Source organism: Melanerpes formicivorus, unplaced genomic scaffold (assembly GCF_026170545.1).
Source record: "Melanerpes formicivorus ecotype bairdi unplaced genomic scaffold, bMelFor1.0.p_v2 SCAF_26, whole genome shotgun sequence".
Lineage (NCBI taxonomy): Eukaryota > Metazoa > Chordata > Aves > Piciformes > Picidae > Melanerpes > Melanerpes formicivorus.
The window spans coordinates 2,397,905-2,403,904 of NW_027142378.1; positions in this window are offsets into that span (position 1 = coordinate 2,397,905).

The following is a 6,000-nucleotide window of genomic DNA, read 5'->3' on the forward strand; positions in this document are numbered from 1 at the left end:
TTCCAACCCAGTGCATTCTATGATTCAAAGGTGATAGAGCCTTAGTGTAGCAACAGTTGGCCAGTTCCCACAGCATGCTGCCTGGACCTCTGGATTTCTTTATGTCCAATGTGTTTCAATAGTCCATAACTCAATCCTCTCATACTAGGGGCAGTACTTCTCTCCTCAAACTCAGAAGCACAGAGACCTGGAGGTGCCTTAAGGCAGACTTACTCAGTGAAGACTGAGGCAAAAAAAGTCCTACTCTGTGTTTTCCATGTACTTTTAAAATCACCCTATTCAGGAGCTGGCCACAGTTTTGCTGCTCTTCATTTTGCTAATGAGATACCTACAGAAGACATTTCTTTTACATTTCTCACCAGCTTCAAATCTTGCTGAGCTTTGGCTTTTCCCTGCATGCCTGGGCAATGCCTTTCCACTCCTTCTGGATAACCTTCCGTACACTTCCTCATTGCATTTAGGCAGCGAGGTTCTCTCCTTTTCACCAAGCTGGCTCCCAGTCATGCCTGCTAGACTGCCTGCTTGGATTTTCTGGGAGAATCTTCCAAATTTGTTATGTACTCCAAGCATCTTAGTTATAAAATGCCTAGGTGTTATTAAAGAATCCTAGAATCACAGAATGGTTTGGGAGGGAAGGGACCTCCAAACATCAACTAGTCCAAGCCTCTCTGCAGTCAGTAGGGACATCCTCCACTAGATCAAGTTGCTCAGAGCCCTCTCCAGCCTCACCTTGAATATCTCCAGGGATGGAGCCTCAACCACCTCCCTAGGCAACCTGTGGCAGAGTTCCACTACCCTCATGGTAAAGAACTTGTTCCCAACATCCAATCTAAATCTTCTCTTCTCTCATTTCAAAGCATTGCCCCTCATTCTGTCACTGCAGGCCATTGCAAACAGTTCCTCTGCAGCCTTCTTGTAGCCCCCTTTCAGGTGCTGGAAGGTGGTTATTAGGTCTCCCTGGAGCCTTCTCTTCTTCAGGCTGAACACCCCCAGCTCCCTCAGCCTGTCGTCATAGCAGAGGTGTTTCAACCCCTAATCATTTTTGTGGCCCTCCTCTGGAGCCACTCGATAGGGTCATTTATCAATAGCTATTTCAAGTGGCTGTGATTAGCACAAGTCAAGCATACATCTCCTTTGATATCTAGATTCATCAGTGAAAAATAACTTTAAAAACATGAAAATATCTATCTAGAATTTGTCCTCTTCCTAGATGTCTTACACTTCATTCTTACAAAGTCTCTAAGATTCTTCACAGAGAGAAGGAGACACCACGACCTGTCTGGGCAGGGCTCTGGCATCCTCACAGCAAAGTTTTACCTCATGTTCAGGTGGACCTTCCTGTGCTCCAGTTTGTGCTTGTGGGCATCACTGAAAAGAGCCCAGCCCCATCCTCTTGACCCTCAACCTTTAGCTATTGACCAGCATTGAGAATCATAGAATCAATAAGGTTGGAAGAGACCTCAAAGATCATCAAGTCCAACCTGTCACCCAACACCTCATGACTACTAAACCATGGCACCAAGTGCCACATCCAATCCCCTCTTGAGCACCTCCAGGGATGGGGACTCCACCACCTCCCTGGGCAGCACATTCCAATGGCCAACAACTCTCTGTGAAGGACTTTCTCCTCACCTCCAGCCTAAACTTCCCCTGGCTGTCTGCTTATCTCAGTCCTAGGTCTGTCAGCCTCTCCTCTTAAGAGAGCTGCTCCTCAGCATTCTTTCCTGCTTCCCTTCTGTAAAAGTGCCTGGATAAAGTAAAATGCCATCAGGCTGTGTATTTATTGTGAGTAAAAGACTAAGGTAACTCATGCAGTTAGGTAGCACTCCTGTGCAGTAGTCATCTTAACTACTTTATTGACTATTAGAATTCAAATTGCTGAATTCTTTTTCTTTAATATCTTTATTAGTCATCTATTTAATTGTATTGTGATCACTTCTTCTGTTCTGATACAGCTGGTACTCTAAAACACCTACTGCATCCTCACATCTCCAGTAAGTTGTAGCACATCTTAGTGCAGCTACATGAAATACTCCCAACTGAATCACAGACTGGCAGAATCCTGCACATTTTATAGTATCATAGTATCAGTCAGGGTTGGAAGGGACCACAAGGATCATCTAGTTCCAACCCCCCTGCCATGGGCAGGGACACCCCACACTACATCAGGCTGCCCAGAGCCTCGTCCAGACTGGTCTTAAACACTTCCAGGGATGGGGCCTCAACCACCTCCCTGGACAACCCATTCCAGGGCTTCACCACTCTCATGGGGAAGAACTTCCTCCTCACCTCCAGCCTGAATCTCCCCACCTCCAGCTTCATTCCATTCCCCCTAGTCCTATCACTACCTGAGATCCTAAGAAGTCCCTCCCCAGCCTTCCTGTAGGCTCCCTTCAGATACTGGAAGGCCTGCTTCGTTACAACCATTGCAACACACACAACTTGCCTCCTCTCATTTGCTGATTTATTAGCTATGTAAAACAAAAATAAACCTAAAAAAATACCAGCCATAGAGGGGAAAACAAACAAAAAAATGGAACTTGCAAAGATTTAAAGTGTTGGAAAAATTCTTAGGAACCAAATCATTTAAATGATGAGATGACACACAGCTTGCTTTCAGCTCTGTGATTGTCTGTGATTATGACACAAAGGTTATTTACCCCATGAGCTGGAAAAGGCTTTAACCATCTATTCTGCCTTCCATTATCTTCTCACATCTCAGACTGAGTGGAGGAGGATGTGTTAGCCTGCAAGCTGCTCAGGTAAATATTGAGGTAAGGACAGTAACTGGGAGGATTAATCGTTCCTACGTGATGCGTGGTGACTCAGTGCCTCTGGCTGGAAGTGCTCCACCTTTGAGATGAGAGCGTGACAGAGAAATCATCTCTCAATCTGAGTGCCCACAGCACAGAGCTTCAGAGTTGTGGTCAAACTGGCATTCTGCTTCTGGCCCTGCTGCATCACACTGGCCCTTAATCCTACAGTCCTGTAGGACTAAATCACAGAATCACAGAAACATTCAGGTTGGAGAAGACTCTCAGGATCACCAAGTCCAACCCAGAACTCTACTTTACAAGGGTCACCCCTAAACCATAGCCCCAAGCACCACATCCAAACCAACATTCAGGGCTGTTGTTTTTTCCCACTGCACTCTTCATAAGTTTATGTACAGATTATTTCTGGAGTGTTAGCTAAGGGTTTATTATGGATTTGTGTTTATGGCTGAATCACTCTGAAAATAACATCTATTAAGGTAAACACTGATAAGAAAACAGACACTGGAGCCAGGGAGGACCTGGGACCTCAGGAACCAGGATTGCCCAGGGAAGTCACGGTCCTCCCCTCCCTGGAAGTGTTCAAGGCCAGGCTGGATGAGGAATCTGGTCTAGTGAAGGGTGTCCTGCCCATGGCAGGGGGGTTGGAACTAGATGATCTTTAAGGTTCCTCCCAACCCAAACCATTCTATCAATCTATAAAATATTGCCTGAAATGACTTTCAACTATTATTAAACTTGATTAACTCTCATACCACCAGTGCCTCCAAAATGCCAGCTGGCTTCCTCCCTTTTCCCTGTCAATAGAAATGACTCTGAGATGTTAATACAATGACACCAAACCTGCTGATGGGAACATTATCAGGCTCATGAATGAAAAAAAACAACACCCCACCACCCTCTTCTCTTAAAAGCCCCAGGCTGTTCTGGTGGTAGCACAGAAGTGGTTTGGGTTTTGGTTTGTTGTTTTTACAATATGAAAATAAGCATCTCCAACAGGGGACATCTGTCATAATGCATCTCTGAGGATGAAAGCATGAAAGCAAGGAAAGCAGCTGCTCGACCTAACAGTGTTCTCTCAATTTTATACCAGCTTTGATTTATAGGAACCAGCTGGTTTGGCTTCAAGGCGCTGCTAGAAGTTATTAAGTCATTTAGCAAGCTTGAAATGACTACAGAAAACACACAGCAGCACAGGATCAGGGCTTCAGGTCTGAAACTCAAAGGAGTTTTAGATGCCTTAAATAAAAACTCAGACAACAGCACCCTCTGAACCTTCACGTCAGTGACTTGCTAGAATCCATGGCTGCCTACATTTCTGTCCTGTAGGCCTTTGTACAACCCCTCCATGCTCCTCCATACTCAGCACAACTCACAAAACAGGCTGTCCTCTAGCTTAATGCATGACCCATTTGAAAGTAATAATCATCATCATCATCATCATCATCATCAACCAGGTTGGAAGAGACCTTCAAGATCATCGCGTTCAACGCATCAACCAATCCAACACCACCTAAACAACTAACCCATGGCACCAAGCACCCCATCAAGTCTCCTCCTGAACACCTCCAATGATGGTGACTCCACCACCTCCCCAGGCAGCCCATTCCAATGGGCAATCACTCTTTCTGTATAGAACTTCTTCCTAACATCCAACCTAAACCTCCCCTGGTGCAGCCTGAGACTGTGTCCTCTTGTTCTGGTGCTAGCTGCCTGGGAGAAGAGACCAACATCCGCCTGTCTACAGCTTCCCTTCAGGTAGTTGTAGAGAGCAATAAGGTCAGTGGTTCTCTCTCAGTCTTAGTACTTGTGCTGCCTAACCTAGATGATCTCTTTCTTAGCTTGTTGTGTTCTTCCCTGGGTTTTGGATCTATGTAAGCACCTATAGCCTGAAAGTGGGGATCATGCAGAATTTGGAGTCCTAAAGTCACGGATGCAATCTTTCTACTTGTCCAGAAGTCTTTGTGCATGTCTCTTTTCACCAGAACAGTTCCTGAGGTACCTCTCCTTCTCACTGTTTGTGGACTAAAATGAGATTTTCTCCTCTTTCCAACACTAATGATTCTGTGATTCCCTGGAGACTTTCAAACCCCACCTGGATGTGTTCCTGTGTGATCTGCTCTAGGTGATGTTGCTCTGGCAGGGGGGTTGGACTGGATGATCTTTCAAGGTCCCTTCCAGCCCCTGTAATTCTGTGATTCTGTAAACAAATTAAATCAGTCTTGTGCATAATTCTGGGGGCAGGGCTTTCAGGAAAATAAAGATAACTGTATTTTTACAATCCCCATCCTCATGAATTTAATCCCACTCAAAACAGCTGGACTCTTCCAAGCAGTTCCCTGAGGGCCTTCTTGAACTGAGAGGCCCAGAAATGGACACAAGATTCCAGATGCAGCCTCACCAGGACAGAGTAGAGGGGGAAGAGAACCTCTCTTGACTTCCTAACCACAGCCCTTCTAATCCAGCCCAGGATGGCGTTGACCTCCTTGGCCACCAGAGCACATTGCTGGCTCATGGTTACAACACCCTGAACGAGGGGCACAATTCCTGTTGTCTAAGCACACTGTGGGCTTTGCTGAACATTTTTATGCAGCTTTTTCTTGCTCCCAATTCAAGCTGTTTCAGTTGAGCTTTCCAAACCAAATATGGTGTCTCATATATTTATATGACTTTGCAGTGCTTCATTTAGGTCTCAGCTCCAGGCAGATTAGCAATTCTAATGCTGCTAGGACAAGAACCACGTATGCAGGCAGAGAAGGTTAAAATTAGATGGATTGTTTGCTGCTTGTCACATGCTGTTGTAGATTGCATCAGCTCCAGCTATGTTGTACTACCAAAAGATTAATCAAAAGCCAATGAAAGGAAAATAATGAAACTTTAATACACTGGAAAGGGAAAAGAATACAACTATGCACCATTAGCAGTCCAAACCTTACCTTCAAGGGCAATTTTTTGTGTCATTTATTGGTATTTCACTCACTCTATTTATAAAGTTCTAGTATGTCTTTAGGGAAAGCAACTAGCTTACAAGATTACAGCATTTATCTGGTATATTGTGTCCAGTTCTGGGCTCCTCAGTTCATGAAGGACCTCAAGGAAATGCTTGAAAGAGTCCAGCACAGAGCCACAAAGGTGCTGCAGGCAGTGGAACATCTCCCTGTGAGGACAGGCTGAGGGAGCTGGGGCTTGGAGCTTGGAGCAGAGGAGCCTGAGGGGTGACCTCATT